Here is a 12,361-nt window from a genome sequence, read left to right as displayed (position 1 = left end):
CAGGCTTCTAACATAAAGATATTAAACTGTATTTTTTTGTGAAGAATCAACAACAAGTGGGACACAATCATGAAGTGGAACGACATTTATTGGATATTTCAAACTTTTTTAACAAATCAAAAACTGAAAAATTGGGCGTGCAAAATTATTCAGCCCCCTTAAGTTAATACTTTGTAGCGCCACCTTTTGCTGCGATTACAGCTGTAAGTCGCTTGGGGTATGTCTCTATCAGTTTTGCACATCGAGAGACTGACATTTTTTCCCATTCCTCCTTGCAAAACAGCTCGAGCTCAGTGAGGTTGGATGGAGAGCATTTGTGAACAGCAGTTTTCAGTTCTTTCCACAGATTCTCGATTAGATTCAGGTCTGGACTTTGACTTGGCCATTCTAACACCTGGATATGTTTATTTTTGAACCATTCCATTGTAGATTTTGCTTTATGTTTTGGATCATTGTCTTGTTGGAAGACAAATCTCCGTCCCAGTCTCAGGTCTTTTGCAGACTCCATCAGGTTTTCTTCCAGAATGGTCCTGTATTTGGCTCCATCCATCTTCCCATCAATTTTAACCATCTTCCCTGTCCCTGCTGAAGAAAAGCAGGCCCAAACCATGATGCTGCCACCACCATGTTTGACAGTGGGCATGGTGTGTTCAGGGTGATGAGCTGTGTTGCTTTTACGCCAAACATAACGTTTTGCATTGTTGCCAAAAAGTTCAATTTTGGTTTCATCTGACCAGAGCACCTTCTTCCACATGTTTGGTGTGTCTCCCAGGTGGCTTGTGGCAAACTTTAAACAACACTTTTTATGGATATCTTTAAGAAATGGCTTTCTTCTTGCCACTCTTCCATAAAGGCCAGATTTGTGCAATATATGACTGATTGTTGTCCTATGGACAGAGTCTCCCACCTCAGCTGTAGATCTCTGCAGTTCATCCAGAGTGATCATGGGCCTCTTGGCTGCATCTCTGATCAGTCTTCTCCTTGTATGAGCTGAAAGTTTAGAGGGACGGCCAGGTCTTGGTAGATTTGCAGTGGTCTGATACTCCTTCCATTTCAATATTATCGCTTGCACAGTGCTCCTTGGGATGTGGGATTAAAGCTTGGGAAATCTTTTTGTATCCAAATCCGGCTTTAAACTTCATCACAACAGTATCTCGGACCTGCCTGGTGTGTTCCTTGTTCTTCATGATGCTCTCTGCGCTTTTAACGGACCTCTGAGACTATCACAGTGCAGGTGCATTTATACGGAGACTTGATTACACACAGGTGGATTGTATTTATCATCATTAGTCATTTAGGTCAACATTGGATCATTCAGAGATCCTCACTGAACTTCTGGAGAGAGTTTGCTGCACTGAAAGTAAAGGGGCTGAATAATTTTGCACGCCCAATTTTTCAGTTTTTGATTTGTTAAAAAAGTTTGAAATATCCAATAAATGTCGTTCCACTTCATGATTGTGTCCCACTTGTTGTTGATTCTTCACAAAAAAAATACAGTTTTATATCTTTATGTTTGAAGCCTGAAATGTGGCAAAAGGTCGCAAAGTTCAAGGGGGCCGAATACTTTCGCAAGGCACTGTATACTGAAAAAATATATAAACGCAACATGTAAAGTGTTGGTTTCATGAGCTGAAATAGAAGATCCCAGAAATTTTCCATACGCACAAAAAGATCATTTGCAATGATAATCCATCCACCTGACAGGTATAGCATATCAAGAAGCTGATTAAACAGCATGATCATTACACAGGTGCACCTTGTGCTGGGCACAATAAAAGGCCACTCTAAAATGTGAAGTTTTGTCACACAACACAATACAACAAGTGTCTCAAATTTTTATGGAGCATGCAATTGTCATGCTCACTGCAGTAATGTCCACCAGAGCTTTTGCCAGAGAATATAATGTTCATTTCTCTAACATAAGCTGCCTCCAACGTCGTTTTAGAGAATTTGGCAGTATGTCCAACCGGTCTCACAACCGCAGACCATGTGTAACCACGCCAGCCCAGGACCTCCACATCCGGCTTCTTCACTTGCGGGATCATTTGAGGGGGTGCTGAGGAGTATTTATGTTTGTAATAAAGCCCTTTTGTGGGGAAAAACTCATTCTGATTGGCTTGTCCTGGCTCCCAAGTGGGTGGGCCCTTGCCCAGTCATGTGAAATCCATAGATTAGGGCCTAATGAATGCATATCAATTGACTGATTTCCTTATATGAACTGTAACTAGGTCAGATCTTTGAAATTGTTGCATGTTTTTTCTTGTTTATTCTTGTTCACTCAGTATATGATCCAACATTGTCTTCTTTAAAAAAAAAAAAAAAGATTAAGTGTATATGTTTTTCTTTTTCAATCAGGTCTCTAGTAAGTAGAGGGATACTGAGAGAGATCCGTGTGGGCTTCAGTGTCTGTCTTTGTCGGTTGAGTAGTGTGGGGTTAAGGGGTTCTTGCTGTTGGATTGACCTCTATGTCCAGGCATCACTGTGCAGGTGGTGCTGAGAGGCTACATCTGCATTTCACACCTCTGTCTGCGAGGTGGGGAGAAGGATTAAGGGTCATGGCTGGGCAAAGCGTCAGTCTGACTGAGAGGACCATAGCCAGTGCTTCCGCACGGCACGGCAGACCCCAGAGCTCTCGCAGCGCAGAGCTCTTGGCGAGGCATGTGGAAAGGCCTTGGCAGATAGCCAGAGTCCACGTGGCACAGCCCAAATATGACGCTCCGCTGTAGCCCAGCCTGAGAGGGGAGCATGCTTTTCTAAGAAACAACCGCTCTGAATGAGTCACAGACTAGTTCCTGTTTTCATTAGTACACATTCATCTTTCACTGCTTAAAATGAAGAGCCCTGTCAGAAGGTCACCTGCAAGACAACAAAATGTTGTTAATTTATTAGATATGCAAAACAGTGAATAACCTTTTTCAAGCTAGACAGGGTCGAGCATGGTTAGCACTAGGATGAGAGTTTAAGCCCCTGCAAGAGCATTAGCCCTATGTCAATGTGCATCATGTCTATTGTTTTTAGCATTATCAGTGATCAGAATGCACTGTGGTCCTTGCTGCATTATTGCTGCATTATTGGTTATTGGGCAGCAGGCCATGTCTTTGTTTATCTTATTTTCTACTATGTTCGGAAAACACAGGCCCTGTTTGGCTCCTCTTCAGTCTGTTGACAAGGGAATGGTGCAGTTTCGGTGGCTCTTGTTATTCTTACCTGAATCTGGACTCCTGTAGGCAAGAATAAATCCAGCATCAATATGCTTTCAAGCTGCTGCCATGTATCGACTGTCAGAATAAATATATGGCTCCTATGAGAATACACATGCTGATAGATAGTAAGTGCAAATGTGACCTAATTAGTTGTCTTGTTGCAGTGGGAGGGCTATGAAGTGGTGTCTGTATCAATAGGGATCCAGCTGTTGATCTATCTTGGCAAGCAGCAGGACAGATGGGACCCACATTGGACTCTTGCAGGCACTGCTCAGTATCAGTCTCAGTGGCTGTTCTTCACGAATAAAACATTCGCGCAACGACATGTCACTTTTTCAGGTACAGGACCTAAAACATATGATAAATGTCCACACCTTTGATATGATTCCAGGGGTTATCTTAACCCGTACCACTCTGATTAATTGAGTGTATTTTAATTTTGTCTTGAGTAGGGCTGTGGCAGTCATGACATTTTGTCGGCAAGTTATTGCTAAAGGTGTATTATATGAAAACACCTTTAGCATCTCCAGGCCTCCATGCGTAATTTAATATCCATGATTTATTTAAGTCAGGGCTAAAGAAACATTATGATATGAAGAAAATGTGTTTCAGAAGAACAGAAAATGAGTTGGCCTAACCTACCCTATGTTATCTGGCTATGCTCTATGCCATAGGCTGTAGGCTTTTTCATTTATCTGACAAGATATACTTAAGTCCTGTGCCATTATTTTATATTATATGATTTTAAAGAAAGAATAATATAATTTAAGGATATTTTTCCCGTTCTGGAGTGAGTGCACATATGAAGTGGCTCTGTTGAGTGTAAAAGTTATCATTTGAAATAACTCTAAATCTAGCATATAGGACCTATTTGGCAACGTTAGTTGTGAATGATACAAACAAAGGAACAGGGGTGGGGGAAAAAAGACATGGCATCTGTATGCACTCAACATTTTTATTTTTATTTTTTTTATTTCACCTTTATTTAACCAGGTAGGCTAGTTGAGAACAAGTTCTCATTTGCAACTGCGACCTGGCCAAGATAAAGCATAGCAGTATGAGCAGACAACACAGAGTTACACATGGAGTAAACAATTAACAAGTCAATAACACAGTAGAAAAACAAAGGGGGGAGTCTATATACAATGTGTGCAAAAGGCATGAGGTAGGCGAATAATTACAATTTTGCAGATTAACACTGGAGTGATAAATGATCAGATGGTCATGTACAGGTAGAGATATTGGTGTGCAAAAGAGCAGAAAAATAAATAAATAAAAACAGTATGGGGATGAGGTAGGTGAAAATGGGTGGGCTATTTACCAATAGACTATGTACAGCTGCAGCGATCGGTTAGCTGCTCAGATAGCTGATGTTTGAAGTTGGTGAGGGAGATAAAAGTCTCCAACTTCAGCGATTTTTGCAATTCGTTCCAGTCACAGGCAGCAGAGTACTGGAACGAAAGGCGGCCAAATGAGGTGTTGGCTTTAGGGATGATCAGTGAGATACACCTGCTGGAGCGCGTGCTACGGATGGGTGTTGCCATCGTGACCAGTGAGCTGAGATAAGGCGGAGCTTTACCTAGCATGGACTTGTAGATGACCTGGAGCCAGTGGGTCTGGCGACGAATATGTAGCGAGGGCCAGCCGACTAGAGCATACAAGTCGCAGTGGTGGGTGGTATAAGGTGCTTTAGTGACAAAACGGATGGCACTGTGATAGACTGCATCCAGTTTGCTGAGTAGAGTGTTGGAAGCCATTTTGTAGATGACATCGCCGAAGTCGAGGATCGGTAGGATAGTCAGTTTTACTAGGGTAAGCTTGGCGGCGTGAGTGAAGGAGGCTTTGTTGCGGAATAGAAAGCCGACTCTTGATTTGATTTTCGATTGGAGATGTTTGATATGAGTCTGGAAGGAGAGTTTGCAGTCCGAGAGCTTTGCCGCCGATATGTTTTTCGATGATGCCGGGTAGGTTACTTCGGTTTTATAGTGGAGCTGGGCTTCATATGAGCTGCTGAGAAATAAATATAACAACTTACACTCCATGCATCAACCACTGACGAAAATGCGCTCGCTACACAAACTCTGTATGCCATGGGCTCTCCAACCCCTTTCCTGCAGCTACCCAGTGCTTCATTTGGGAAACCAAGTGAAATCTGTTCGGGAACATCGATAGGAACATATTTTCGCAGTTGAACATATTTCACTAAACTGTTGACAGCCCCTCTGCACACTTGAGAAAGTAATAAAGAAGAGCGAGGAAGAAATGGAAACGCATGGTGGTGAGATATTCTGTATAGCTAAAGGTAATGTGTCACCCAATTTTGTTATGAAAATTGAAAAAAATCCCTATTACTAGACTATTGAAAATCAAATACAAATTCACTATACTTGTGGGCTAACTGGAAGCCGCCCTGCACAATCAATGAACCAACAGCATTGCCTATGGCTCTACGTTCTCTCCTAGACTCGGGGATATACATTTTGGCGTGAAGCAGTATGCATAATAATACAGTCCACACTCGAAGGTGATTACTCAAATTTGTTTAATTTTAGAGTATAGGCTAGACCAGTGGTTCCCAAACGTTTTATAGTCCGCACCCCTTCAAACATTCAACCTCCAGCTTTGTACCCCCTCTAGCACCAGGGTCAGCGCACTCTCAAATGTTGTTTTTGCCACCATTGTAAGCCTGCCACACACACACTATACGATAAACTCACATTTATTAAACATAAGAATGAGTGTTTGTCACAACCCGGCTCATGGGAAGTGACAAAGAGCTCTTATAGGACCAGGGCACATATAATAATAATCAATAATTTTTCTCTTTATTTAGCCATCTTACATATGAAACATTATTTGTTCATCAAAAATTGTTAACGACAGGTTAATGAGAAGGATGTACTGGAAAGGATGCACACAACTCTGCAATGTTGGGTTATATTGGGGAGAGTCTCAGTCTTAAATCATTTTCCACACACAGTCTGTGCCTGTATTTAGTTTTCATGCTAGTGAGGACCGAGAATCCACTCTCACATAGGTACGTGGTTGCAAAAAGCATCAGTGTCTTAACAGCGCGAAACTCTGAGCACAGCCCTATCCAGAAATCTGGCAATGGCTTCTGATTAAATTCAATTTTCACAGAAACGCTTGTTGCAATTTCGATGAGGCTCTTTCGTTCAGATATCGGTAAGTGAACTGGAGGTAGGGCATGAAAGGGATAACGAATCCAGTTGTTTGTGTCATCCGTTTCGGGAAAGTACCTGCGTAATTGCGCACCCAGATAACCCAGGTGCTTCGCTATATCACATTTGACATTGTTAGTGAGCTTGAATTCATTTGCACACAAAAAATCATACAATAATGGAAAGACGTGTTGTCCTTGTTAAATGCAGACAGAGAAGAGCTCCAACTTCTTAATCATAGCCTCAATTTTGTCCCGCACATTGAATATAGTTGCAGAGAGTCTCTGTAATTCTAGATTCAGATCATTCAGGTGTGAAAAAACATCACCCACATAGGCCAGTCGTGTGAGAAACTCGTCATGATGCAAGCAGTCAGACAAGTGAAAATTGTCAGTAAAGAAAACTTTAAGCTAGTCTCTCAATTTAAAAAACGTGTCAATACTTTGCCACTTGATAACCAGTGCACTTCTGTATGTTGTAAAAGCATTACAAGGTCGTTGACCATATCATTGCATAATGTAGAAAATACACCAGAGTTCAGGGGCCTTGCTTTCACAAAGTTAACCATTTTCACTGTAGTGTCCAAAACATCTTTCAAGCTGTCAGGCATTCCCTTGGCAGCAAGGGCCTCTCGGTGGATGCTGCAGTGTACCCATATGGCGTCGGGAGCAACTGCTTGCACACGCGTTACCACTCCACTATGTATCCCTGTCTTGGTTTTTGCGCCATCAGTACAGACACCAACACATCTTGACCACCAAAGTCCATTTGATGTCACAAAGCTGTCCAGTACTTAAAAAATATCCTCTCATGTTGTCCTGGTTTCCAGTGGTTGGCAGAAAAGGATGTCTTCCTTAGTTGACCCCCCATAAACATAACGGACATATACAGTTGAAGTCGGAAGTTTACATACACTTATGTTGGAGTTATTGAATCTTGTTTTTCAACCACTTCACAAATTTCTTGTTAAGAAACTATAGCTTTGGCAAGTCGGTTAGCACATCTACTTTGTGCATGACACAAGTAATTTGTCCAACAATTGTTTACAGACAGATTATTTCACTTATAATTTACTGAATTTACTGTTTACATACACTAAGTTGACTGTGCCTTTAAACAGCTTGGAAAATTCCAGTAAATGAGGTCATGGCTTTAGAATCAAATCAAAATCAAATCAAATCAAATTTATTTATATAGCCCTTCGTACATCAGCTGATATCTCAAAGTGCTGTACAGAAACCCAGCCTAAAACCCCAAACAGCAAGCAATGCAGGTGTAGAAGCTTCTGATAGGCTAATTGACACAATTTGAGTAAATTGGAGGTGTACCTGTGGACGTAAGTCTGGTTCGTTCTTGGGAGCAATTTCCAAATGCTTGAAGGTACCACGTTCATCTGTACAAACAATAGTACGCAAGTATAAACACCATGGGACCATACATCTGTCATACCGCTCAGGAAGGAGACACGTTCTGGCTCCTAGAGATAAGCATACTTTCCTGCGAAAATAGCAAATCAATCCCATAACAACAGCAAATGACATTGTGAAGATGCTGGAGGAAACAGGTACAAAAGTATCTATATCCTCAGTAAAACGAGTCCTATATCGACATAACCTGAAAGGCCGCTCAGCAAGGAAGAAGCCTCTGCTCCAAAACCGTCATAAAAAAGCCAGACTACAGTTTGCAACTGCACATGGGGACAAAGATTGTACTTTTTGGAGAAATGTCCTCTGGTCTGATGAAGCAAAAAGATAATTGTTTGGCCATAATGACCATCGTTATGTTTGGAGGAAAAAGGGGGAGGCTTGCAAGCAGAAGAACACCCTTCCAACCGTGACACACGCGGGTGGCAGCATCATGTTGTGGGGATGCTTTGCTGCTGGAGGGACTGGTGCACTTCACAAAATAGATGGCATCATGAGGGAGGTAAATTTTGTGGATATATTGAAACAACATATCAAGACGTCAGTCAGGAAGTTAAAGCTTGGTCACAAATGGGTCTTCCAAATGGACAATGACCCCAAGCATACTTCCAAAGTTGTGGCAAAATGGCTTAAAGACAACAAAGTCAAGGTATTGGAGTGGCCATCACAAACCCCTGACCTCAATCCAATAGAAAATGTGTGGTTAGAACTGAAAAAGGAGGCCTTTAAACCTGACTCAGTTACACCAGCTCTGTCAGGAGGAATGGGCCAAAATTCACCCAACTTATTGTGGGAAGCTTGTGGAAGGCTACCCAAAACGTTTGACCCAAGTTAAACAATTTAAAGGCAATGCTACCAAATGCTAATTGAGTGTATGTAAACTTCTAACCCGCTGGGAATGTGATGAAAGAAATAAAAGCTGAAATAAATCATTCTCTCTGTAATGGTTTTCCTCCTCCTCGTCTGAAGAGGAGAAGCGAAAAGGATCGGAGGACCAAGATGCGGCGTGGTAAGTGTTCATGATGTTTAATTTTAAAGACAAACTGAACACTAAAATACAAAAACAATAAACATAACGTGAATAACCGAAACCAAAAATAGTACAGCGTGGTGAAAAACACAGACACGGAAACAAACACCCACAAACAAACCCAGGCTACCTCAGTATGATTCTCAATCAGAGACAACTAATGACACCTGCCTCTGATTGAGAACCATACTAGGCCGAAACATAGAAATCCCAAAATCATAGAAAAACAAACATAGACTGCCCACCCCAACTCACGCCCTGACCATACTAAATAACGACAAAACAAAGGAAACAAAGGTCAGAACGTGACACTCTCCACTATTATTCTGACATTTCACGTTCTTAAAATAAAGTGGTGATCCTAACTGACCTAAAACAGGGAATTTTTACTAGGATTAAATGTGAATAAGGAATTGTGAAAAACTGAGTTCAAATGTATTTGGCTAAGGTATATGTAAACTTCCGACTTCAACTGTATCTTAAAAGGACAGGAAAGTTTCAAATGAATGTGATGCAGATAAACTGTGTTACAAATGTGTTACATTATTTAAACAATTTGATGCACTGAATTAAGCTAATCTTTACGCACTTAATATGAACTTTTAGCAACATTTAATTTTAATGAAAGTGCTTCATAAGATTATAATGGTGTTTGAATGTTTTTTTTATACCGGTTTTGGGAATAGTAATCCCATGTAGAAAATGTCTGCTAAATACATTGCCTTGCGAAAGTATTCGGCCCCCTTGAACTTTGCGACCTTTTGCCAAATTTCAGGCTTCAAACATAAAGATATAAAACTGTATTTTTTTGTGATGAATCAACAACAAGTGGGACACAATCATGAAGTGGAATGACATTTATTGGATATTTCAAACTTTTTTAACAAATCAAAAACTGAAAAATTGGGCGTGCAAAATTATTCAGCCCCTTTACTTTCAGTGCAGCAAACTCTCCAGATGTTCAGTGAGGATCTCTGAATGATCCAATGTTGACCTAAATGACTAATGATGATAAATACAATCCACCTGTGTGTAATCAAGTATCCGTATAAATGCACCTGCACTGTGATAGTCTCAGAGGTCCGTTAAAAGCGCAGAGAGCATCATGAAGAACAAGGAACACACCAGGCAGGTCCGAGATACTGTTGTGAAGAAGTTTAAAGCCGGATTTGGATACAACATTTTTCAGTTTTTGATTTGTTAAAAAAGTTGGAAATATCCAATAAATGCCGTTCCACTTCATGATTGTGTCCCACTTGTTGTTGATTCTCCACAAAAAAATACAGTTTTATATCTTTATGTTTGAAGCCTGAAATGTGGCAAAAGGTCGCAAAGTTCAAGGGGGCCGAATACTTTCGCAAGGCACTGTAACCTTTTTCATATCTGGCCCCTGTAAGAATATAGTTGAATGGCTCTGAACTCATAGGTGTTTTTTTTATATATCCTAGCTGTGCCATTTAGGAACTAGAGAAAGCACATTTGTTTGGTTTGGAGCACAACCCTGCCCCCCCGCCATCACACAATTATTGTAGTTTAAGCAATTCAAAAATTGCTAATTTTAAAATCGAAATCTGGGTCTGGTGGGCATCATTTGAAAGCTTGTTCTATTGCCAACATAACTAGCTAAGTCATAACATATGATCTTACAGTGTTAGGCTTTCAAAAGTAAATTCAGAGAAACATATCGTTATTTTGTTGCGCATAGAAAGGAGTCATGATTCAGGTGCGTGCATTCACAATAGACAAACAGGCTCATTCTGTTCAGAACAACCCAGGGTATGATGCCATGTCATCTATTAACTGTACATCAAACATAGTGGTCAGAAACATTGACACTGTATATGGCATGAGTTTTATGATATGCACATTTGGACTCAAGGTTGTTTGGCTTGCTTGCAGGACATCAAAGCGGTATTTATTATAATACTCAACGTCGCATCTTTCAAAATACACCGAGTCCTCTTATTTACAGCATTTCCCTCACTCGAGACAACAAAACATTTGCAAAAGTTGTCCAATTAGTGGGAGGGATGGGGGCAACTTATTGTTGCTTGCGTTGCTCAAGTTCTGAACGGCTGACAGTCAAACCCATACAGCGCTGTGGAGCGTAGTGCCTGAGCTCTGACGTCATATATAGCATGTTACTGTACAGCCACTGTATTCCAATTTAGGCGCTTATCAGTGCCCAAATCTGCCATTCAACCCTTATGAGGGTACAAGTGTACAGGGCTACAGTGAGTTATGTTGCAACTGAAAATAGTCAAACTGATCATTCAAATTATTTAATTTGACTTAATCATATAAACACTTAATAAATGAGAGATGGAATCTCTTGCTCAGGTTAGGCATATCTTAATCAGACACAGGCTAAGTTGTCTTTCCACTGTGTAGAAATACTGTTGAATGGATAAAATATGTGCCCTGCTGTGGACTCCATAGTGTATATATTGATAGCTCTAACCTTAATTACAGTACATTCAATTGAAATCCCACAGGATACCCATGTAGCCTATGTGGCTATTATAAGTGTTAAAAAGTCAATGGTATTTCAAGCCTAAATGTATGTCTCGTCTTCTGACGATGGTTGTGATTTCTTGAAAGTAGGGCAGAATAAGCTGTCTTTTCCAAATTAATGGTCTGTCTTTCCCAACGATTTTTGAGAAAACATTTTTTAGAAACATGTAGTTAGTGGTGTGAATAAGGTAGTAAAACTAGACTTTAATTTGTATTTTGCCTTGTTGGGTCGACGTGTTTCTCACTCAAGTGCACGAGAGCAACCTGATCCCACAGTGGTAGTCCATTGTGAGTGAGTCTGAAGGGCTCTAATAACAACCACTGAAAAGAGACATCACATGGAGGTTGTCATCGTTTCCCTCAGGCACAGGGAAACTACAGGGCATTTATAGGTGAAGCCACACACACTCCACATGCCATGGGTTAAAAGAGGGCCTTTCTTTGTTAAAATCTAATCTCATAGTGCTTGATGATTTCGTGGACAGAAACGTGGATATCAATAGAATTGTGATTGACACTTATTCTGTTAAGTTTACTACTTATGGAAGTTGTTATGAGGTCTTATATCAGACATAAATTTACAAAATGAGTGTAATGCCTTGTTACTGAGCTCTCAACTCTGAACTCAACTTGTATACGAACTCATAAATGTGTCATAACAATTATTAACTTTTCTGTGTTTTGTTGCAAAGAACAGGCCTCTCCCATAACCTACAATGTCACAATGAGCGAATCTCACTCAAAATGTCTATTTTTCATCATATTTCCATCAATTTGACATTATTAGATCATAAATAGTGCTGCATGTCAAGCTGACCAGAGGATATGGAGACTTTAACCACATATCACTGTTTATACACACAAAAAGAACCCTGTGGTTGGCTACATCCTCTTAGAACCAACCATTATTTTACTTAGTTAGGTCTTAAATATGCACTCATTTATTTTAGGGGTTGGATTGTGACCTTACTACAGGTCATCTATTGGTCACTCAAAGCAGGAAAGAAA

At 40.5% G+C, this 12,361-nt stretch overlaps 1 protein-coding gene across 1 annotated transcript in view; it reads left to right on the top strand.

Moving 5' to 3' along the window:
- Window positions 1-12,361, top strand: part of fsip1 (fibrous sheath interacting protein 1) — a 55,383-nt gene that overhangs the window by 18,451 nt on the left and 24,571 nt on the right. The gene's annotated exons all lie outside the window — the stretch shown is intronic.

Source organism: Oncorhynchus mykiss, chromosome 25 (assembly GCF_057628025.1).
Source record: "Oncorhynchus mykiss isolate SJ-2025 chromosome 25, ASM5762802v1, whole genome shotgun sequence".
Taxonomy (NCBI): domain Eukaryota; kingdom Metazoa; phylum Chordata; class Actinopteri; order Salmoniformes; family Salmonidae; genus Oncorhynchus; species Oncorhynchus mykiss.
Note: the sequence above shows the minus strand (reverse complement) of the source record. Positions and strands in the feature narration are given on the sequence as shown.